This window comes from Nycticebus coucang, chromosome 5 (genome assembly GCF_027406575.1).
Source record: "Nycticebus coucang isolate mNycCou1 chromosome 5, mNycCou1.pri, whole genome shotgun sequence".
Taxonomy (NCBI): Eukaryota; Metazoa; Chordata; class Mammalia; order Primates; family Lorisidae; genus Nycticebus; species Nycticebus coucang.
In genome coordinates this window covers 100,884,363-100,910,511 of record NC_069784.1, presented here as the reverse complement: position 1 = coordinate 100,910,511, position 26,149 = coordinate 100,884,363, and the positions used below count along the sequence as shown (strand labels likewise).

The window sequence follows — 26,149 nt, the reverse complement described above, 5'->3', positions numbered from 1 at the left end:
TTGATACATAGTGTTATCACTATTGCTAAGTGCTGGTATTTCAAATTGTTAGGTTTTACATTTTTATTGGTTACATTTGGAAAGTTTATTTGTATTTTTCAAATAAGTATGTATCATATTAAGTAAACACTATACAACTTTTTAAAACAGATATTAACAAGATCTTATGAAAGAATGTCCTTTTGATATGAGAAACACAGCATGTACATATGAGAATCAAAAGGCTCCTAACTATGACATATGCCTGTAAAAAACCATCTGAAAGAGGATTTAGATTTAAAATTGTCAGAGCTGTCAGGGTCCTCCTGAGGCAGGCATGATAGAACTGCTGCTTAAATACCTCAGTTGTAAGTATAGCAATTTATATCGTATTGAACTCCTCTCTTAATTTGCCTTTGATGAAAATGGAAAGCCTCAATGTACACACAGTCCTAACACAGGTGCCAAGTTCTTATGTACACACCAATTAAAATGAAACTTGCTGGGTGCATTGCATTAAAGTTAACATAAATTGCTTTTGAACCTAGTCTTGCCTGAGCCACTTATAGAATAGCAACTCTAAACTAAATTCATGGTATGGGACTGTGTATTAAATGTGCCAGTAATGAGCTATAGTCTTTCCTGGGTCTCATATTTGCTTTTGGGAATGTGCAGTTTAAATGTCCTGTTCAGTTACGGGTGGAAGATGGAGTCCACAGTAATCAGTAACCAAGTGAAAATGAAACTTTTCACACCAGCTGAATCATAGGCCATCTTACGAAATTACTCACGGTATTTTAGCCTCCTCTAAATTAATGTGATATTTAGGGTCAGCTTAATTAATTCAAGATCCTAATGAGAAAGGAGTTTTTAAAACCCCATTTTCACCATTCTCAATTCAAATAAGCCTACGTCTCCTTGGCAGGATACACTGACGACAAACAAGGACCTCTCCGTTCGTGACAAGCCTGCTGTGTTTCCATTTCCTGTTCTTCCATTCTACTTTCAGCCCTTTAGAGGTCACCGTTGCTTCCATCACTCTATGGAAATTTCTTGGTTTTACTACAGTCTGAGAATATTCTAGAATTCCAAAGACCAGTGGCTATTCTAGTCTTTGGATAAATGTTGGTTTAACATGATACCCAAGGATCATCAAGGCCTGAAGGTAAGATTATGTCATTTCCAACTGCCTCAAAATGATATTTCATGCATTTGGGAGATAATACTCATTTAATCTGGATTAATTCTATGTAAATTTTTGTTAGACGTTTCCTAAAAGGAGAAAACTTATTAAAAATCTTCAAATTGCATATATTTTTAGGAGCCAATATCTAAAAACTCAGAGAATAAAAGATATCTTGTAAAATATTAGCATTATAAAAGTAAATTTCACCGGTGCTAATTTATGACATTCAAGAAGACAAAGACTATTGATACAAAATCATCACTAGAAGCATTAGCGTCCAAGTCTTCCCATGTCAGATGTCATTAAAGGATCAAAAAATAAAGCTTCATTGTTCAGACAATAATACTCTATGTTCAAAAAAAAAAAAGTTCTAAACCTTCTGAATTTTGTGACTGGATGGCATCTTGTATCTCTTCCTGCTGGTGATGTCTGTATGACTCTGTTATTATATTAGGAAGTGAGTGCTTCCTCCCTTCTCATCACACTGGGAGCACTTGCCACACTGCCTGACAACGGGATGTTGAGTTGACCAGGGCAGCGCAGGTGTTCAGGTCTGAGGTAGGGAGCGCACCAGTTTGACAGTACTAGACAGAGGCCTGTCAGTTCCAGCGTGACCAGAGTTCTCTCAGGAATACTGAGTTGCAAGATAAGAACAAAGCTTTGATAAGCCAAATGCACTTTGATAGAACATCAACTGACTTAGTACCGAAGAGCAACATTTTTAAAGGTTCTAAATTTTAGCTGGAGGCAGAGGGAATACCAGAAAATAAATGAAAGCTGCTTGCCACTTCAAAAGCTCATCTTTGTAATGCTTTCATTAGCAGTTTAAAAAAACCACATACACACTTTTGAAGTAGAAAAGAAATGATTTTGATGACTGATTGCTATAGGGTGTAGTTTAACTTCACAGTCTTTCAAAAATAGGCAAGGTCAGGGATTTCTTTTACCGGCTGTTGGGATTGTAAAATATTTTGTTTGTAAAGGAACCAAAATAGATATATAAGAGAGAGATTAGCTGATGAACTGTTCATTTAGTTCCCTCAATAAAAGATAAGTATCTATTATAGTCGGAGTGAAAGAGGAGAGGCAAGGTTCTTCTTTCTAAAGAAATGTCCCTGTGGGCTGGACGCAAAGACAAACATAGTATGAAAATACTTGGACTTCACTGTAATGAAATTACAGTGGAAATGGCAACTGGGAGAATCTACGGTCTTTTTTAAACTTCCGCAAGGATTATAGGGGAAGCAAACAAGTGAACAATATTATTAATTTAGACTAACAAAGGAAAATATTTGTGTTTTAAGCCAAAATATGTAACCCAAATGCCATACAAGTTTGTAAACAATAAAAAACTTGAAGACAATTTCATGTCCCCCACAGCTTTAAGATTTTCTACCCAAAGATCTGGCCTTAAGAAAAGTCCTGCCTGCCAGATCCAATGTGGGTTTTGTGGCTATCAAATCAATGAAGTTATGGATATAACATGTGGGCTGAGGTATAGTAGAGAATTCCTAACTGTGCTGTGCCCACATGATATCAATCTTAAGGAAGAAATAATATCCATTACTTATTCTTTTAATACCAAGTGATTCTAAACTGTGTTTATGGTATCGCAACATCATGCTTTCCAAAACAGTTTTCTTATGTCATCCTTGTTATTATTTTTTTCTCCAATACCATCATCCAAAGCCTACTCAGTGAGTTCCACAGTCCACTGGGACCCAGGGTCTGCCCTGCCACCTATCACAGGGGAACCCCACACATCCATTCCCAACTCACAAGCAGGACTAAGGTACTGTGACTATGTCTTGAATTTCTTGCATACTAACAATGTTAAAGAAAAATGTTTTAGTCATACTTAAAAATACAGTAGAGTTTAAAGGGTGGCATGAAAGCTGTGGGACATTTTGAGCAGAATAAGTGGCATAAATTAATCAATAGTTGGGAATTGTGACAATAACAATAGCTAACATTTACTAAGCACGTCTGTGTATCAGCCACTATTAGTCACGCACAGGATCAAGTCACACGCAGCATCGCACAGCAAGTGGGGTATCTGCGGAAGAGCACAGTATGTTTGTGTGTCTTAAGAACTAAACACTAGAAACTACAAAGAGTAGCTGGGAGTGATTTGCAGGGCAGCTGATGTAGGCTCCTGAGGGCCAGGATAAGAAGAGACTAATACTTTTATTCTACAAGTATTAAAGAGACATTGGAGGTTTTGGTTAAGCAGGCCGGGGAAAATGGTTTTCCTCAGGATAAATTTGCCATATCCACAAAACGTGTTATAATTTAATGTCAAGGCTTTCCTAATTCATATGCAACGCTGTCAGATCCTTGACTTAAAACATTTAATTATTTGAGATCAGATTATTGGTTTTGTTTGGAAAGATCAAACCCTAATTTGTGGACAATAATTTTATAGCTTTCTCCCTTTTCAAAATTTCTTAGCTTTTCTTGCCAGGGATGCCCAAATTAATGTTAATGCATTTCTATAGATTTTAATTATCATAAATATAATATGACAGCTGACCACCTGCCTGCATCAGCCACCTCCTTCACTTGATCTAGTTTTCACAGATCAGCTATGCACCACATGTACATATCAGTACAGTAGGCCTACTTAGTCATCTTGACCAGTTTGTTATAGTGCCTTGGGTGGTCACTTTACGACAGTTTACTGGTATTTTACGAATGTATCAATGCACATTAGATGCTTACTATTTGATGTCTAATCATGCTGTCAGAAAACCTGTTTTCCTCAGAGAAAATATGTTAGAATAGAGTTTCCCTGGCTGCTCTCTAAACAATAGTGATTTAAAAAGGGGTCATTAACATTGTGAATGTAGCTGACTTTAATACAAACACTCAAAGCAGCTACTAGAAAAGTTAACTGCTATATCATAATGGGTCAATAACACCATTATCAGAAATGAGTAACATGCTTTTAGTTATCAAAGCACAAATTCCAGACTTTAGTTGTGAAAACGTATTTTCTTTTTATAAGTATAATATTCCATACCTAGAGAAAATACTTTCCCACTACCGTACCAGCAGAGAGACCTAAGTAATTAAACTAGAAAGTAAGTTCCTCTCCATTAATGTTACTGTTAGAAATTCTAGATTAGCCATTTGAAAGTCAAAAGTAACAATGTTAAAACCATCTTGCAAGAAGACCAAGCATTCAGTTGCGTTATTCCTGTTGCCCTGACAACCTGCCAGCATTCATGACCCAACCAAACTCCCAACAGTGTTGCAGAACAGGCTTTTAATAATGCAAAGGCCTTTTCTTTCTTTCAGTAGTAAGATGTCCTCAGAGGGAGAATGAAATCACCCATCAGCAATCTGGTCATCAATTTTCCTTTCAATATTCCAACTGCAATTTAACTTTTGTCAACCAGTTCTCAGATTATTTTTGCACTGGATGCTACTTAAAAAGGACATTTACAACTCTGAGATATAATTGATGTCCAAGGGCTCTGACTAAACCACTTAAACATAATGGTTAATGTTCTTTACCTTGCTGGCATATCATCAATTATTTTAGATAATATGTTTTAAGTGACATAACCAATAAGAAGAGAGCAAAATGATCTTCTGTATGATATTTCCTAATACGTATTTAAATACTGATTTTTACATAACCATCCAAGTTATTTAAAGGCATTAATGCAGCACATTTAACTCTACATAATAGAAGACCAATCTTCACCCTTTTTCAAGCCCCTGAGAACCAGACAGTACACTACTCCTGCATATTTGTAAATGGCTAATTTATCATGTGATCTTTTAATGGTTTTATTTAGCTTTTTACACTGTAAATCATTTGCCTCTCTTTTCTCTGTACTTTTTGCTAAAATAATAATGAAAAAAAAACCTGCTTGCTGTCCTCTGCTCAGCCTTTTATATAAAAGAGTGTCTGTCATACCAGCAATAGGTAAAGTGGTTCAGTTTACTAAAATATGTAGGTTGGATGTTGTTAATCAATAGCACTTTATTGATTATTTTTTCCCAGAGCACAAAATAACACAAAGTATTATGTACAAAAACAGGGCGCTAGGGAAACAGACATTACCTTCATTGGCCTATCGCCGTGATGACACAGGAAGGAACAGCTAAATAGATGCATACTTCAGAAAATAAAATTCCCACTTTGAATGTCTGATCTATTTTATTATTATTTTTTGATCTATTTTTTTAATTGGGAAAAATTAAATTAAAATTAAATGTTTAAACATGTCATTCTATTATTCCATGAACATGGCAGTCTTGATTATTTTAACAATAACGCTTTATCTCTCTGCCTTCATTAAGAGTGCCTTTCCCCATGCTCCAATATGAACAATTTTCTATCGACTGCCTACTTCCTTTACAAAATAATAACAGCAAAAGCAAACTGAACAGTACATAGAGAGATGCTCCTTTTACCATATGAAGTTCAAATTCCACAAGTAGATAATCATTATTATCCTTCTAAAGACTTTTAAAAACATGAGCTCATTACTCCTTTTGAGTCATGTGAGACAGATTCCTGAAGATCAGAGCAGGTTTACTCCTGGCCATCTTTCGTTATAGTAAAACATCAACATAAAAAAATGTGTCAACTAGAATCCTAAATATTTGACATGATATTTAAGCTCCATCAGTCTTTATTACTTTCTCTAAGATCCCACCACTCCTACCTCTACATACATGTTAGCATCATCTTTTGTATTTTTTTTCTTCTAGGAAATGATTTAAAAAGAGTTTTTTCTTCTCCAACTGGCCTTCTGCCAGCTCTGTCTCCACAACAGGGGACTTGGTGGGTCCCCCTCAAGAAATAAGAGCCAGAAGCACAACAAAATACGTGTGATTAACAATCAAGAAGAGAACAGGGGCACCTTCTCTGTTTCAGATACTAGTCGTGTCATCCTCCAGTTGAGCTCAATTCAACAAAGACTGATGGAGCACTGAATCTGTGCCAGACTTGAAGCTGGATGCTGAGGATGTGGAATTACATTAGCAGATGTTCATGCACTCCCGCGTGTCCTAGGTGACAGCGAAGGGATCTATCAAACTTGCTCTGTGACCTGTCATAGGGTTGCGTCGTAATTTGTATCCCATCTTAAGACCCATGTCTAAAGCAAGCATATTTGACACATAGAGACAAAACTGTCTTTGTGAATACCTTAATCATCTGTGGGATCCAGTAAATAACACTATGTACACCATCACTGTTCTAATGATTTTGCATTCAACACTGTGAGAATCACTAAGATTGAAGAAAGAAACAAAACGTTTGTGGAAATGACTGGATAGTCCACATTTTCTGTTCATAATCATTCAATTGTTAAGTGAGTGAGAAGCCAGTGGAGTATCTTAAAGAATGAGTGGATAAAGAAATGGGGTGTATTGGTACCGTGGAGTACTACTCAGCCATAAAAGGGAATTAAAGCAGTAGTGTTAGCAGCAGCGAAAATGGAACTGGAGACCATTATCCTACGTGAAGCCTCGCAGGGAGGGAAAAACAGATACCACATGTTCTCACTTGTAAGTGGGAGATAAATGAGGGAAATGTGTGGTCATTAAATGGTATGATGGACACTGGAAACTAAAAATGGGAAGGCATGGGAGTGAAACGAGGAATACAAATTTACTAATCAGGTACAGTGTGCCCCGTTCTGATGACAGCATGCTTAAAGCACTGACTTTAGCGTGATACACTTTAGCCACATAAAATACACATGTGCCTCCTAAATCTATTGAAATAAAAAATAGATGCAAGAAAACAGAAAAGGAATCCTTGGTTGAAGCATGTTTATTTTATTTTAATACTGAACCTCACTTCTCTAAACAAGGTCAATTTTATTTTTATTAGGTTTAAAACTAACAAATTTAAAATCTGGAAAAAATTAAATGATGTTTAATTCTAGTAGGTACAGTAGAAATCAATAAGTAATTGACAGATTTAATCTAAATCTGTTTCTTTCTTTCTTTCTTTCTTTTTTTTTTTTTTTTTTTGTGAGACAGTCTCATTATGTCACCCTCGGTAGAGTGCTGTGGCATCACAGCTCACAGGAACCTCAAACTCTTGGGCTTAAGCGACTCTCTTGCCTCGGCCTCCTAAGGAGCTGAGACTACAGGCACCTGCCACAATGCCCCACTAATTTAATCTAAATTTTATCAAATCTACAAGGCATAACTTTGAAAGGAACAGAGAAGAACTGGGACATGTACTTCCCCATCTTTTCCAACCCATGTCACTTACTCTGGCCATACTCAAGCCATCATGCTCAGATTCTTGAATACTGGATGCGATGGGTCAAGTTGCATTTTACTCTTCATTAGGAGCTGGATTCTAAAATCAGTACCTTAAATTAAATGTGAGTATGAAGCAACCCACGGTGTGCAAAAAAAAAAAAAAAAAATGTTATTTGAGGCAGAGAATAGAATTTTAGGCTAGATCGAGACCTTTGTGAAGGTTTTATAGAGTGGATGAGGCATATATAGAGTTCTACATAATGTGTAAAAGTTAGATTAGCAAAGAAAGAAGGAAATGATGATAATCTAGATAATGCTAACTAATATTAAAGACACACAGTCATTAAACACCAGAGTTTGTGCAGAAAATAACACATCTTCCAGTGCTGTTATAGCCGGAGATCCAATGATAGGTGAGAACTGAGTCCTGGAGGACTAGTTATTCTATGATAAGGAGACTGCCCTGTATTCTACAGGCATTAGGCACTTAACGATTTTGATTAGGTGAATGACATGGCTGGATTTTTAATTAAGATATATTTCTTTTTCTTTCCCTGCAGTGTAAAGAATGGATATAAGGGCAATCGAAAGAGAAGTTAAAAGATTATAATAAGTCTTCAGTTAGGGTAATGGTGATAAGGAATGGGGCTGAGGTAACAATCAAGAACTATTTGGAGTTGAAATTGACACTTGATTCTCTTGAGGTGAAGGAAATGGGTCAAAGAGTGATGGATAATTAATGCCTGTGTCCAGGTATCTATGCTTGCCTGGCTGAAGATGGTGTCCCTCTGAGAGGGAGGCGACAAGAGATGCAGATGACACCTGTGAGCTTCCCGTAGGTTACCAAGAACATAGAGTCACCAGAAATTTTCAGATAAGAATAAATGAGTATCAGAAAGAGGCTAAGACAGAGGATATAGACTTGAGAGTCTTTAAGAGTGATAGATACTGACAAAGAAATTCCCAGGGAAAATATTAAGGAGTAGGCACCTCACGAGTTATCTCAGGACAGGCAAGAAGGGAAACCAAAGAGATAGGAGGAGGGAGCTTGGGGGAGAAAGAAATTGAGGTATGAATGTGGCAGCCAAAAGAGCTGAACAGCAGTGCAGCCTCAGGATAACCAGGGACTTCTCAGCACAGTTTTAATAAAGCAGTAGACACAGAAGCTAGACCAGCAATGAGAAAACTAGTGTAGACACTCCTTCAAAACATTTTGCTAAGAAAAGGAGATATTAAAAAACAATGGTTTACATGCAAGAAGGAAACAGGGTTTGTTTTGTTTTATGATGAGAACTTTTTGATGTGAGCCATTCTCACTGGAGTCAGGTGAGATCTTACGGTGGGTTTGACTTGCATTTCTCTGATGATTAGAGACATGGAGCATCTTTTCAAGTGTTTGTTTGCCATTAGACTGTCTTCATCTGGATAGTTTCTGTTCATGTATTTTGCCCACTTTCAATGGGGTTATTTTATTTTTTTCTGGTTCATCCACTTGAATACTTTGTAAATTATGGTTCTCAGCTATTTATTGGATGTAGAGCATGCTAATATTTTCTTCCATTCCACAGGTTACCTGTTTGCTGTAGCTCATTTCAAAAAGTTGCAAAGCAATAGATGCTGGCATGGGTGCAGAAAGAAAGGAACATTTAGTCACTGTTGGAACTAGTACAACCTCTATGGAAATTAGTAAGAAAATAACTCAAAGAACTAGAATTGAGAGCTACTATTTGATCCAGCAACTCCACCACTAGGGTCTTTCCCCAAAGGAAAAATATTTTATAAAAAAGAAACTTGCACTCGAATGTTTATAGCAGCACCATTCACAATTGCAAAGATGTGGAAATACCCCAAATGCCCATAAATACATGAATGGATTAATAAAATGTGGTATATGTTTACCATGGAGTGCTGCTTCACCATAAAAAAGACACAGTGATGTAGTATCCTTTGTTAACAACCTGGATAGAGTTGGAGACCATTCTTCTAAGTGAACTGTTGCAAGAATGAAAAACAAACACCCCATGTACTCAATACTAAATTGGAACTAGTCAATCAGCCTTCTGTGCACATTCGGAAGGAAGACTCAACTGAAATCAAGTAAGCGGGAAGGAGGAGGGTTTGGGTAAATTCACATCTACCTGCACATATTATAGGTGAAGGACACACTTATAACTATGACTTAAAATGTACAAAAGTTAATTATGTAACTAAAATGTGTGCACCCTGGTAATATTCTGAAATTTAACAAAAGAATACAAATGAAAGAAAAAATGAGAGTATCTGAATGTTTATAGAAAAAGAATATCAAGCAAGTTTTATTTTGTGCTAACACTAATTGATCCGTAGTGGATGTCTGAACACAAGGTCAAGAGCAGCTGTGATGCCTTTGTCTTTCAGTGGGAAAGAGAAAGCAATGATTAATGATGAGTGTCTGCTACAAGCAGGAGGGGCTGTGCTGGCACGGATGTCCTAGATTTGCCATTCCATTATTGGCTTACTCCAAATGTCTAGGGTTATTCACAGATGAGATGCACATTGGACACACCAGTAAATATTATAGCTGATTGATTATGAAAGGAAAGGAGACTTGAAGAACAGGATAGTCTTCATAAAGACTACTACAAGCAATCACCTAAGCTATGACGGAAATTAAGAGAATATTAAGGAGGTATAAATATCAATATGACGCGGGGGGGGGGTAATATCTTTTCTTCACCCTTCACAAGAGTCATGGCTCACATCCCTAGAACAAAGACAGATCAAGATAAAAGCATAACAAATTCTTTTAATAAAAGTTTTACAAAACAAAGGAGCTTTTAATTTTTTGGCCGGGGCTAGGTTTGAACCCGCCACCTCCGGCATATGGGACCGGCACCCTACTCCTTGAGCCACAGGCACCGCCCAACAAAGGAGCTTTTAAAAATGAAGACAAAAGCCCCAGGGTAAACTGTATTTTTATGCCAAGTTTGATGAAAAAACCAGATAGTTGTAGAGAAATATGATTGAAAAAAGGGGTGTGATCTAATGTTAATAAACCTGGGGGGGGGGGTAACTTTAGCAAGGCCTGTTTGCTCACATTCTTTCCTATGTCTCTAACAGTCCCTCTACTGCAGGTATGGGAGAGGACCCCTGGGAAATGGGAGTGGTATGACCTACTTTCAGGCAAGACCGGTCACAGAATTCCCTTATGGCCGTACTTTAGGGGAGAAGAGTGGGCGAGAAATGTGTTTCTGTGTTTAATTGCCAAGAGGCCATATTTTGTGGCCTCATGTTCTGACTCTCCATGACACCAAGGCATTCTTTTTCTTTTCCTAGTCACAGTGCACATGTCGATTTTTGATATATGTATACATGGTAAAATGATTAAATCAAACCACTTAACGTATCCATTTCTCATAGTTGGTCAGAACATGCAAGAGCTACTCTCTTAGCAAATGTCAAGTACAGAATACATTATTATCAAATATAATCATTCTGAAGTACAATAGATCTCGGAACTTACTCATTTCATCTAACTGAAACTTTTTCCCCTTTGACCAATTAACAATGTATTTCAACAAATGGCCACGAAAGAAAGAATATTCTCCCTTCTTTCTGTTTTTTCTTTTCATTTCTTGCTGCCTATCTAGTAACAGCTTTTGCAGCCAGGAAACTGGGAGGAGTTCTTTATGCTGTTGTGATGTCATCGTTTCTGGGTGACAGAAAGGTATTTTGGGGTGGATAAGAACAGAGCTTTACCTATGATGGATCCAATCTCTTACTGTATAGCCCAGATGATCAATACATACTATAATATTTATGAATTGAATACTAAAAAATATAATGGCTAGCTTAAGTCCTTAACTTTAGCAACAAAGAACAGCAATACATGGGTATGTATTAGTGACTCTGGCAACTCTACCAAAAAATTAGCCTTGGATTAGTTAAGCAAAAGGGATTGCCCTACCCTCTGGGTCTACTATAAACATAGTTCTAAGGCAGCCCATACTTAGCATGGGCCATATAGATTGTGAATGTATACTACTAATGAATTCTACAAAATATGCTGAAGAGATTCAATTCAGAGATTCAAAATGCACTCTGATGTGCCCAGTTATGAGTTTACCTTTTACTCTAATGACTATCGTCTGCTAATCAGACAACAAAATTGTCTGATTGACAATATAAATTGTCAAAATGTAGGTTGATACTCTTAAAGCCTGGTTTATTTACAATTGCAATCAAATGTAGGTTGATACTCTTAAAGCCTGGTTTATTTACAATTGATGATTTGAGCACAAAAAAAAAAAAAAGAAAAAGAGCTGAAGTGTGTATTAAACAAGACACATGTGTTCATATATATTCTTGTGTTAATTTATTAAGTATCAATTGTATGAATATTCCTCTTATTTTTTTTTAATTTATTCACCATCGTGGGAGGACTTGTTTTGACCATGCGACTTAACTTGAGGAAATGTCCAAGTTCAGCAAGTGTGCTGCTGTATAATTCACTCTTTATAAATTCTAACCCTTCACAAAGCCTTTTCTAAAGGCAACTCAATACTATTAACATATAAGTGATCTGGATGAATGAAAAATCATACCTGGTAAATTTTTAAAGGGTTAATCTGATAGGCCTGGTTTAATATACATATTAAATGATGGGTTTATCACATCCCGAATCAGGGGAAATCTACTGACTGAAACAAAAGATATATCAATGTTAAAAATCAACAAACTTATAACTATTTCCTTCTTTTTGTACATACATATATATATATATATATATATACTACAAGTCATCTGGACACCAATTGAACATAGATTCTCCAGTTATAAATCATCACTACCCCATTTCTTTAATTGTACCCCCACTTTTTTATCTGAAATATTTTTAATTGTTTAACAATTATTAAGCATGTTATGCTTTATTCTATTGCTTTCCTAAACATTAATGTAAGATGGCTTTTCTATATTTATCCTTTCCCTTCCTTACCTCTCTGGTTCATTACTAGCTGAGGTTGCCTCTAAGCTCTAGAGACTACATTGATTCATTTTCTTGGTAATGTCTATCCAAAAATCCCTCAACCATTTAGCTCCACACTGTATAGCTTTTCAGTTCAAAAAATGTAATATGAATATATAGGTATCTTTGTTAAACAATGCTTAGAGAAATAACATCTGTATTTTAGCAGAGGCAATGAGAAAATCAATGTAAAGTCAATCATCTTGCAATAATGAAAACTCTAAAATTTTAAAAATTGTTTAACATGTATTATCACTGATAACACTGACACTTCTTAAATAACAAGGATGCTGTTCATAACCTCAGTGAGTTAACTTTTCAGAAGTATGTATGGTGAGACTAAAATGAAAACAGAGGTATACTTTCAAGAAAATTTTAAGAGCAAGAAGACTTAGTATCTGAAAGGTAGAGGGGATTACTAAATTCAATGATGAGAGAAACAAAGCTTCAATAAATAAAGGAGGATGGCAGTATGAAAAGCAACTGAGGGAGTGTAAGGAAAAAGTAAGCCACAGTAGTTAGAAAGGGAGTCAAGAAGGACAGTGCCTGTGGCTCAAAGGAGTAGGGCGCCGGCCCCACATACCAGGGGTGGCGGTGGGTTCAAACCCAGCCCTGGCCAAAACCCGCAAAAAAAAAAAAAAAAAAGGAAGTCAAGTAATCAGAGTATCATTTGATTTGGAGGGAGTGTGGGTGTGATGAGTGTATGCAGGTAGATACACGTGCACATCCCACAATGCATACTATATAATACATATATCATACATACCTGTGCGTACAGGGTGGACGATTTTAAATTGCACACACACACTTTATGGAATTGCACACAAACTTTCTTTTTTGCAGTTTTTGGCTGGGGCTGGGTTTGAACCCACCGCCTCTGGCATATGGGGCCGGTGCCCTACCCCTTTGAGCCACAGGTGCCGCCCTGTACATGAACTTTATGGCCACCCTGTATTTCTCTTTTTTTAACTGAAAGTTATAGAACTTTGGGAGATTCAGGCTGTGCTGGTGCTTGACACAAGCTGCCAGGCAGCAGAGCCCAGAGGAGCTGTACGGACTGTGTTTGTTTTCCTTGCAAACTTGTCTGCCCCACAAACCTCCCCACTGCTCCCAGGAATTTATGCGAGGCACTCACATTCTGAAGCCTGTGGGAGGGCAAGGGAAAGAAAGGATGGACAAATTAGCTATAATTGGATCTTATTAACTCAGTCATTTAAATTGCTAATCTGTTGCCAAGTAGGCTCATTTGTAGATAACTCATCTTTAGCTGGCTGAACTTGGCTTTTTGAACCCTTCTTATAATTGGAAGAGAACTGCATGTTACCATTTACTTTTCTTTTATTACATTTAAAAAATAAATAGTTAAAAATGTCTAGACACATTAGAATTGAAACTCAATTTTATATCCACCTACATAAAAAGTATGATCATCAAATGACTAGATTTTATAGGAGTTCAATTAACTTCCAAAGAAATCTCATACAAACCTAGTCAATATTATTAAAGGCAATAAAATGAGGGGAGGGGAATAAACTTCCTGAAGATATATAAAATAGAGATAGATGTTTATCTATAGAGAATGTTAGACACATATATTTATAAGCCTATAAAAAATTAACAAATACATTTTCTTTTTAAATGAAACTTTAACATAATTCAACCATCCATAAAAATGGATGGTTTTCATCTTTCTTCAAGAGATTAAATATAGATGTCCTTACATAAAAATTAAAAATATATATTGTCTTACGTTAAAAATTTTTTTAAAAGATATATTTATATATATACCCATGACATGTATAGGGATATACACTTACTAGTCAAATGCTTAAATGTATACCTGCTTAGTCATGATCTAATACTTCCTTGTATTGCAAAATTCCACAGGCTATAATGTCACGGTTACCTGAGATAGATGGCTTCATTAAAAAAATACCATTAGGTAGGCAAAGAAGGAGTTTTCACTCAATTTTACCTAAAATACATAATATTCAATGAATATTTGTGAAAATAAATGAATGATGAGGGGTAGTTTTATGTGTACATTCCATAGACTTCTCTTTATTAAAAAAGTCCAAATTTAAATAATAAAGTGGCAGTTATAAAAATGATTTCTAATTCTTTAGTTATAACAAATAAATCTAGATGTCTTGATCATTTCTTTATGCCTCCTCTAATTTTCAAGACATTTTATTTATCTTTACTTCAATTGTTGATGTTTTAATGATGCATACAATTTATAAACACAGTTTTAGAAGTTTTAAAAAAATCTGAATTTATAGTCTCAGCTTCTTTATATCTAGTATCTGAGTGTCCTAATATAATACGAATGCAGAACAGTCAGGCAAAAATAGATTTTCAGACACTAATTCTTTAATTTTATATTTCTTTATTTCATCATCTCATAGGCATTCTTGCTTAAGTGATTTAGTCTATTTTAAATCTTTTTTTTTTAATTCATTTTCTTTTTTATTGGTTGTAACAGAAATCTCTTTCCTAAAGTATGTAGAAGGTAAAGCAGGAAACTCAGATGTGTTTGTTACTTTTATTGTAGCCTTAAAATATGCTGAAGGCACAAATGCAGAAGTTAGAACACCAAGTAATTTTGTCCCCTGTCTTGACTTTGGGGTCACTGCCTAGGGAGAACTGATGCAAAGGAAGTAGATCCAATAAAAAGTGTCAAAACTGTGTTCTAATATTATTAAGAAAGGACAGTGCCCATGATATGAAGTGAAACCCATTCATTTTGGTATGAAGAACATTACTCCTTTACCAGGAAGAGAATGACCCATTTTCACACTGGCTTTTGGAAATACATTGAGCAAGCCTGGACGGTGTAGGTACAGATGTTGGCTTTGTAGGGTCTCAGGGAAAAAAAGGTGTCTGCTTCCTGCTGTCTTCTCTGTTAGAATATTATGAAGAGGGAAAAGGAGATCACTCAGAGTGATACTTCAGGCCGCAGAGAACAATGGTATTAAAGAAAAAGCACAAGCAAGAAGATGCCTATCTTCCACCTAGACTATTCAAGTTTACTAATAAGAATAGCCACTGATAAATTTTATTTTAATAGCTTCCATTGAACACTATTTTTTTAAGGGTATCTCAGCACTTTTATTATCACTAGGGGTATCTGAGCCTACATAGTTCTTTTTACATAAATGCTCTTCTCTTCTCACTAAAAAGAGGGATGGTTCTTCCCTAATCTGTTTGAGTGAAGCATTCCACGTTGTATATGAAATTATCACGTTGTACCCCATAGATGTACACACTTATGATTCATAAAAATGAAATTAAAGAAGAACACTATTTTTCATCTGAATGAGTTTCTAGTTATAAAATCTTTTATATTAAAAAAAGACTGCTTCGTTATAATGGGAAAGAGTGGTTATTCCCAATGAAGGTGGGGGTAGGAAGTGTTTATTAGTGTTACCATGTCAAGAGTTTGTTACACTTTCAAGATATAAAATATTAATTTACCTCAATGCAGATGACAAAACAATTAAATTTCTATGACTGAGATGCCCAGTTCCTTCCACACAGACACCTGTATATTAAAATTGATCTAAAATCTCTATCCTTTCTAGAAAATGATCCATGATACTTTACTAAGGTTTTACTAAGATACCCTTTCTGTCCTACAAAAAGGACGCCAGAAACAGATGACCAAGAAGAGCTCTAGGAAAACGTTTCCGAGATTTTGAAAAAAAATCTTGTGTTTTCGACATAATTCACATTAAATGCAAGATTTAAAACAAAGAAAATACGTATTTTCCTATTTTTTATTCGGATGCCAAAAAATATTTTAATTAACCTTGAACCTTTTTTTTTATCCCCATTTTGAGAAAAGCAATAAATTATGCTCTGGAAAAAAAAATCAAGGCAATGTCATTTAAAATTAATATAGTAGTTTTAAAGTTACATTTTTAAGGCAAGAATGTCAAGAAAAACACTCTTCACAAAGTTGTTACATTTCACTTGAAGAAACTGTACAAGGAAAGGTGTAATTGCTGGCCATGGAGGGAGGGTGATTGGGGGTCCACACCTACAGTGCATCTTACAAGGGTACATGTGAAATTTACTAAATGTAGAATACAAATGTCATAACACAATAACTAAGAAAATTCCATGAAGGCTATGTTACCCTGTTTGATGAAAATATTTCAAATTGTACATGAAACCAGCACATTGTACCCCACAACTGCATTAATGTACACAGCTATGATTTAGTAAAATAAAATTAAATAAAATAAAAAGGCGCAGAGAAGAGACCTGTCTTCAAATACTGGCTCCAATAAGAATGTGAGGCAGGAAAATTGATTAAATATCTAGGTTTTAGATAAGACTTACAAAAATTTATAAAATATAAAGAACAAAAGAACCAACTTCACGCAGCTGGTATATGAACTATAAGAAAACATGTATGTGAAGGATTGAAAATTGTGTCTGGAATAAAATCAGCTCTCCCTACAGTAGAAAGTTCTTGCTATTGTCACTGGAGTGGCCTTAGGCTCAGAGAAACTAAAATGACTTGAGGGAAGAAAGCTGAGCAAAGATATTTTATTTCAAAGCTAACTTAAAAATACAACCTAAGTTTCTTGAAATTGACAGGTATTGACTGACTATGGCGAATTCACATGACAGTTCAAAATATTTTGAGCAAAAACTGATCTGTTTCAGGGAATGAATGTACAAAACTACCAGTTTAATGAATGTAAAACCATAGATGCCTTTGGTTTTAAGAAAAACAGCATTTCAAATTATAATATAAATGATTAACTACTTTTGAACAGTAAAATTGCTTGAGGCTTCAACAAACTTCAAGTATTTTTATTTTCAACATTTTAAGTAAACCTGCCTGTAATTTTCGCCCTTTCCTTAGTAATTATAAAGGTATATTAAGTTTAATTTACACATGTAACCTTTGCCGAGAGGTCTGATATTAGCAGTTTTCACTCCATTTATTAAATGAGAATACTATTCCCCAAATCTATTGCTTTATAAAGTTTAAATAGTGTAAAAATTGGAAATGTTCTGAATACTTTTCATGCATTTTTTTACGTGCAGCTTTTTTTATAAATTGATGCCTGAATCTGCAGATCAGGGCCATCAGTGAACATCCAGGGAAAGGGGAGAGGGAATGGAGGGCGTCTTCTAGGAAAGAAATTCAGATATTCACATCATTTCATGGTGCCGATCACTGTCAACTGTGGAATACCCTCCAGTGTTCTTAGAAAGATAAATACACCTGGAATGCTACTTTCCAAAGAGAACAGGACAAAGTTGCTAGGACAGCTCACAGATGCTGACTCTTGCATGAGATGCATAGAGCAAAATGAACAGAACTTCCCTGGACTGATGCACATGTATCAATGGAGATGTTATCACTACTAATGACCCAGTCACAGTAATGATCTTATGCCCAACCAGAGGCCTGAGTAGTTACGTTCAACTCACAGAACAGCTTTGTAGCACCTCATGGTGTTCTTATTCTCAGCTGAGCTATTTAGAATGTGCTTCTTTTAATGAACTATGAAATGATCCAATAAAATATTTGCAAGCATGAGGCATGCTGTGTGACTTCATGGTGATGGGATTTAGGAAGCCAAGGCTCAATAAGAAAATTTAAGAGAATGAAAAATTAATACTCCAAAATCCTATCATAAATCTGGATAAATACAATCTAGTGGAGGGAAAGAGGAGTTCCCTACATCTATTTTTTGAAGCAAAGTAAACAAACAAACAAACATAAAGCTTTAGAAAGTACAATATTTTGGCCAGAACTGGGTTTTGTTCCCACCACCACAAAAGCCCAAGTATTTATTTGTAAATAGACATTATCTCTAGATGGTAGAATATGCATGGAGTCTATTTTATCATTCAAGTTTTTAATCCTTATTCTCTGATTGTCAAACAATGAATATTCATTATATGTAAATTCAATGTATGCAATATTCATTGTATTGCAAAGTTTTTCTATTCATTGACAAAAAGTTGCTAAATGAAAGAAGTGGTTTTTGTTTCTTTAATCGAAGGAGCAGCAATTAAAAAAGAGGACATTCAAATTATATTAGTTTTCTGTTGCTACTACAGCAAATATTTTACAAACTTCGTGGCTTAACAACATAAATTTATTATTTTATATTTCTATAGATAAGTTTTGATAAAGGTTCCCCAAGACGTTTTAAAACCTAGTTGTTAGTAGGGCTGTGTTTCTTTCTGGAGAATCTAGGGGAGATTCTTGCCTTTTCAAGGTTCTGTAAGGCACAAGCATTCATGGCTCTTCTTCTAACTTCTTGACCAGCAAGTTCACATTTCCCTGTCCCTTTATCCCACCCTTTTTTCTGTAATGGCATTTCTCTCTAACCTTAGCTGGGAGAGGTTATCTACACTTATGAACTAGAATTATGCTGAGCCCACCTAAATAATCTTTCCTCCCAAGCTTCCAAAAACTTAAATCATATCTGCAAATTCTCTTTTGCCATGTAAAGTGACATAGACACAGGTTCTGGGGATTAGGGTTTAAACATATGTGGGGGACCATTATTCTACCTACCATACAAATTATCATGAATACCTATTTTAAATATAGTCTTTATAATGAAATTATAATTTACCAAAAAAACTACTCATTCACGAGCTTTTTATATCACTCGAACATAAATTTCACATATCCCAATGATGTTTAAAATTATGTTCACATCTATGTAAATCTTAAAACTGTAAAACTCCTATATTGAAACTCTGGGCTAGGCAAAGATTTCATGAATAGTATAAAAAAAAAAACACAATCTATAAATTAAAAGATTGATGAATTGAACTTAAAATTAAATATTTATCACTATTCAGAGAATACAAAGACAGACTTGAGGATAATAGTCACATTTTGATAAATAATTTGTATCCAGAATATTAAAAAATGTTCAAAATTCTAGAATAAAACAAAATATCCATTTAAAATGGGACAAATTATTTGAATAAATCATTCACCAGGAAAGGTATAAGACATAAAAGATGTTCACTATCATTTGTAATTGGAAAAAGACAAACTTAAACACAATAAAATACTATTACACCCCTATTTAAATGGCCAAAAATTAAGAAGACAAAGCATCTCAAATGTTGCTAAGGAGGCAGGGTAATTAATTACAACTCTCAAGCACCACTGGTGGGAATATAAAACATTACAACCATTTTGAAAACCAGTCTGGGCATTTCATAAAAAAGTAAAACGTCCATCAGTATGATCCAGCCTTCCACCGCTAGGTAGCTTCTCTTGTAAAAATCTCCCAAATGGAAACAACCCAAATGTCCAATAACAGGTAAAGAATGGACAAATTGTGATATACTAATAAAATGGATTATTATTATTATTCAGCAATAAAAAGGAATAAACTGTTAATCTAGGAAACAAAAGTAGCTCTCAAAATCACGCTGAGTAAAAGAAGCCAGACCCCTCCCTACCAAAAAAGAGTAAATACTATATGATTCCATCTATATAAAATTTTAGGAAATAGAAGTCAATCTATAGTGGCAGAAAGCAGATCCATCATTATCAGGGGGTTACAGAGAGGATGAAGAAACAAAAAGGGTACAAAGAAATTTTGGGGGGTGAAAGTGTGTTTCTTACCTTGATGATCATAATGGTTTCATGTTGAATACATCCATCAAAACTTACCAAATGGTTTACTTTAATTATGCACATTTTACTTCATGTCAATTATTCCTCAATAAAATAAAAACAAGGGGATGATTTATAGGAATGATAAGGAAAAGTAGGTGATAAAGCTGGATGGGTAAATCAGAACTGAGATTGTCCTACAGCTTACTGCAGGTTTGAATCCTGTCCTACCTACGGGTCTTGGGAAGTCAACTGAGATTGACAGGCAGCAAGTGACCCTGTCAGAACACTGAGGAACGTACATAATGAAGCAGGATGGATTATGAACTTGAAAGGCAAGAATATGCAAATTAGATAAGTGCAATAGTCCTTTTTTTTTTTTTTTTAAATCATAGCTGTGTACATTAATGCGATCATGGGGCACCATACACTGGTTTTATAGACTGTTTGACACATTTTCATCACACTGGTTAACATAGCCTTCCTGGCATTTTCTTAGTTATTGTGTTAAGACGTTTACTAAGTTTACTAAGTTTCACATATACCCTTGTAAGATGCACCGCAGGTATAATCCCACCAATCACCCTCCCTCTGCCCACCTTCCCCCCCTCCCTTTCCCCCTTCCCCCTAAACTTGGGTTCCCCCTAAACTTGGGTTATAACTGGGTTATAGCTTTCATGTGAAAGCCATAAATTAGTTTCATAGTAGGGCTGAGTACATTGGATACTTTTTCTTCCATTCTTGAGATACTTTACTAAGAAGAATATGTTCCAGCTCCATCCATGTAAACATGAAAGAGGTTAAGTCTCCATCTTTCTTTAAGGCTGCATAATATTCCCTGGTGTACATATACCACAATTTATTAATCCATTCGTGGATTGATGGGCACTTGGGCTTTTTGCATGACTTAGCAATTATGAATTGGGCTGCAATAAACATTCTGGTAGAAATATCTTTGTTTCACCAATTAAGAAAGGAGACTGATTTGAGATATAGCCACAAAGTATAAAAGGTCATTCTATAAGTATTAATGACTTCTTAGATATAAAGGCATTTGGACAATGTTGGATAAAAGATAAACCAAGTTGGGGAGGTTTAGTGTATGAGGACAATATTAAATGAGTGACTAAGCATTAAAAAAATTTAAAAGAAGGTTTAGGAAGGCAGATAATGATTTAGGTTACAGACCTGTTGGGTATGAGGTACACAAATGACATTCAGACAGAGAACAGAACAGTTTGTTGGAAACGTGAGTCAAAAGCCAAAGAAAGTTGCTACAGAAACTGTTGATTCTAAAGTAAGCACTTTAAGACAGTTACAAATAAAAAGACAGATGCTATCACTCAGGTAGCATGTATGATACAGAAAATGAAGGATGATTTTAGCTGGACTTCTAGAAGACATTAGAAGGGTGGAGGGTAGGGTGTGAGTGGAGAAAAAGATTCCATCTAACACTAAGAGGGACTCAGAGAAAGGGGTGGGGGGGGGGGAACCAAAGAAGGAAGTGATTACTGACAGTGGCCTGGGGGGAGCCAGACAGTGGTGAACAGAAGTCAAAATAGTTTTGGAATCAGCAAACGGGTGGATAGTAGCAAATTTAATAAGAGTAGGAGCCGTGTGAGCAAAATGTAATCAAAACGAGTTAAAGAAAAAACATGGAGATAGTAATTTGGGACTATTTCTTCAAAATTTATCAGTAGCCAGATCAATAAAAATTATATAAGGGTAAAGGAAATGATGATATCTACATCCCCCCAAATTAAAAACTGCTAGAGAACAGAAAACAAAATCAAACCACAGTCTTAGCTAATTTTCCTCTTAAAAAATTTCTAAGCATATGAAGAATCATGACAATAGATGTACAGCAGTAACTGTACTAGCTAATTTGATTGAGCCCCTTTTATGTTTTAGCCACACACAATTTAATTTTCAGACATGCCATATTAGGTATAAACTATGATTATCTCTTTTTTACAGGTAAGGGAATTTCAGTAAAGAAAGGTAACTTATCGTAGTAAAGCCAGTGTTTGAGGGCAGATCACACTTGTAGGTACGACACTAGAGTGTGTCTGTGCATGTGTGTGTGTGTATATATATATATATACATATGTATGTGACTTTAAAGGAATCTAGTATGACACAACCAACTTCCTCCATGATTTGTCCCTAGGAGTCACTTTTAAATCTGTAATAAAAGCATATAAAATTATTATGTTACCTATAACATCAAACTATCCAGAAAAAAAAGACGTAAAAACTCACTAAGTCTCTAGCTATGAACTACTGAAGTGCTGACCATGCAGTCACTATTGCACACTTTACTTTAACTGACCACCAGTATCAAGAGTAGGGTAGACCCTTGTCTGTTAGAAAGTGCCCAGGGGCCACTTTGATCTGTGCTCCGGGGAGAGTGAAGTCATATTACAAAGTCCCTTTGATTTCTTCAATTCTCAGACTGCAACCTTTCAATTAGAAGTGGGAGTGGTCCATCCCAGTTCAGAGGGAAATGACGGTCTTTCACCAAAGAAACTGCTCTTTCTTAAAAATTTAAAGGAACAGATTTTGCAGTTTGGACCCGGTAAGAAGCTCAATCAGAACGAAGGGATATTCATTTCAAAGTAAGATCACTGTATTTTAAATACCCATCTTGTCTCTCTGATGGACTCTGACTTCAGAATGAAAGGATAGAAGTAGCCTCAGAGGCTGAGGCTTTAGCTTGAACGATGGCAGAACTGGTTTGAAGACATGTCACACAGTTTGACAATGGCAAAGATGTTACTTGCCACGAAGAATTACCTGGACTTTGTGTATTATGATAAATCAACTTTATTTGCTAATTTTTTAACTTCTAATTTTTTACAATTCTATATTTTGTTATAAAAATTCAATAACTTCAGAACGAAAATATTAGACTAGTTGTTCTTACAATTGTTTGGTCTCAGAACTCCTTTAAATGATAAAATCAGTGAGAATTCAAAGAACTTTATATAAGTTATATACAATCATCCCTTAATATGTATGGAGGATTGGTTCCAGAACACCCTCAGATACCAAAATCCATGAATGCTCAAGGCCCTTATATAATATAAAATGGATAGTATTTGCATATAGCCTATGCACATTCTCCATACACTTTAAATAATCTCTAGATTACACATGATACCCTGTGCAATGTAAATAAACATATACTGTATTGTTCAGGGAATAACGAGTGGGGGAAAGTCTGTGTACATGTTCAGCACAGAGGTAACCATTCTTATATACTTTTTGATCTGTAGTTCTGTATCTGTCGATATAGAAATGATAGCTATCAAGAGCGAACTGTATATTATTTACCATACCAGAAATTAGAAAATTTTAAATGTATTTATTTTAAAATAAAAATGAATCCATTTATGTAAAATAACTGTATTTTCCAAAAGTAAAAAAGTGAGGACAGTGTTAGTTGTGTATTTTTCACTTTTTTTTTTTTTTTTTTTTTTGTAGAGACAGAGTCTCACTTTATTGCCCTGGGTAGAGTGCCGTGGCATCACACAGCTCACAGCAACCTCCAACTCCTGGGCTTAAGCGATTCTCTTGCCTCAGCCTCCCAAGTAGCTGGGACTACAGGTGCCCACCACAACGCCCGGATATTTTTTTGTTGCAGTTCGGCTGGGGCCGGGTTTGAACCCGCCACCCTCAGTATATGGGGCCGGCACCCTACCCACTGAGCCACAGGCGCCACCCTTTTTTTCACATTTTTTAAAATAGCAGGTTTTAATGAAAGAAAGTCCGATCAAAATATTTGCTTCTCCATTCAACATTCCTTTTTGATTATAGTATACAAAGAAAATCCAATTTCACACAGATATGTAGCTGGGAAAGTAGAAGTATTTTAATAACCTTTTAATATTCTTTGATACTACACTAAAGTTGAAAATGTCAGCTTTGCAGCACTAAAATAAATTGATACATCTTGCACATTGAATGGCTCTCTGGCCCATGAGTAGATTGGTAATAGTATCCTGTATCAGTACCTTGAAAATAAGGGTTTGGTGAAACTTGCGGATGTTCTAAACATGGATTTTTTTTATTAAACAATATTTAAATGTCACATTTATTAATGCAACTAAGTTCATCAGAAAAGTCTTCAAGTATTGGAAAGCTATCAATTTCATAATGGCACATACAAATTCAAACTTGGCAAATATTGTCACTTATCTTCCTTGAGGTGGTAAATTCACTCTGTTCATGTTCAAGAAAATATCTGAAAACGCCCAGTATACTTAAGCATGATTTATATATTTTTTTTCAAGTACAAAAAGTGTTCTATAGGGAAAAAGATCACCTCCTTGAGCTCACAACTCAAACAACTGCACAAGCACTTTCCTTCAAGTCTACCTTCAGTACATGGTCAAGGTGCATTAGGAAGGCTTCCCCTTCTGCCACACAGATTAAGAAGATGTTTATTCAAGGGTTAATATTTTAAAAAATAACTTTTTATTGCTTAATCGAGGATTTATTTTCTTTCAAAAAAATTCAGGGAGTGCAGGTGATTTTTGTTACCTGGACCATCTGTGTCATGCTCAGGCCAGGACTGTCAGTGTACCTGTCACCAGAATTGTGTACACTGTACTCAGTAGATAGATTTTTATCTCTCATTCCTCTCCTACCCTGTTAGTTTCCAGTATTCATTACTGTTCTTTATGACCACTTGTATACTTTTTAGCAATCATCAAGGATGTTAAGTGACATTTGTTTTTTTTTTTGTTTTTTGTTTTTTCCCTGTTTGCACAGTGAGTCCCTGGTGGTAACAAGCACAGTGCACTAGTGTTCGCTAGCCGCCACCTTCGTAATTCATGCTAAGGTGACAAGACCATAACTACTTTTTGTTTATACCCTCAGTGCAAATGTCAACGAGATGAATAAGATAAATAATGCCTCGGCATCGTTAGGAAAATAGTTTGGACCTTCCAGACTCCCTCAGAGTTCTAAAAGTCACATTTTGAGAACTGCCATTAGACAACAATGGGGCAAATAAGTATATATTTATACCTACTAATATAATGATTCTGACCTTAAATTTTGAATATTGAATGAGACGTAAAGGCACAACCCACATTCCTTTAAATCACATATGCCTATTTGTTAGGGACACATTAACTGTCGTTAAAGCAAGCAGAGTGAAGGATTTATGGACGAAGGCTATTTGTGTGCATGTCTGAAAAAATGGACACTTTCTGGGCGGCGCCTGTGGCTCAGTCGGTAAGGCACCAGCCCCATAAACTGAGGGTGGCGGGTTCAAACCCTGCCCCGGCCAAACTGCAACAAAAAAATAGCAGGGCGTTGTGGCGGGTGCCTGTAGTCCCAGCTACTCGGGAGGCTGAGGCAAGAGAATCGCTTAAGCCCAGGAGTTGGAGGTTGCTGTGAGCAGTGTGAGGCCACGGCACTCTACCGAGGGCCATAAAGTGAGACTCTGTCTCTACAAAAAAAAAAAAAAGAAAAAATGGACACTTTCTAAAAACCACTGTGAAAGCTGTTGAATTCTACTCAGTACCCCACACTGCCCAGATTCATTCACAATGTTCCTAGTACTTGTTTTATGAAGAGTAAACCAATTGCCTTTAGAATTAGAAAAGTCTGCAGGTGAAGTGACAACACCTAACCAGATGCTAATGTCTGTTTTCAGAGGCGGGAAGGTGAGTGTGCGAGTACAAGCAGTGAACATTACAAGGCCTCATTTGGCACCTGAACACTGGGGTAGGTCTCGGTGCTGAGGGTGAGGGACGAACCATCACAGGGTGTGCACTGGCAGGAGCAGATGGCCCTCTTAAGTTGTCATCCAGCATCATTTCTGGGGATTTGTGAAGGGAATGTCAAGTGTTTCATAGGGCAAGCAATACAGCAGACTACTCAAGACTTAGAATCATCCTTAGAATGCAATAATCAGCTCTGATGACTGCTTACAGTTCATGTTTACAAAACATAAATTTGCAGTATCAATTGAAAATATGAGGCAGCTACATAGCTAAATGGAGTAGTCTTTGTCTACACAGAGGGGAACATAAGATAAATACAGAGACAGAGGAAGTGAGAGATGAGGGCGAGATCTCACAGAGCCGTGGTCCCAGTCTTTTTGGCA

General features: G+C 35.9%; 1 protein-coding gene across 3 annotated transcripts in view; it reads right to left on the bottom strand.

The window, feature by feature from the left end:
* Nucleotides 1-26,149, bottom strand: part of NKAIN2 (sodium/potassium transporting ATPase interacting 2) — a 1,094,549-nt gene that overhangs the window by 850,759 nt on the left and 217,641 nt on the right. The window lies entirely within an intron of this gene.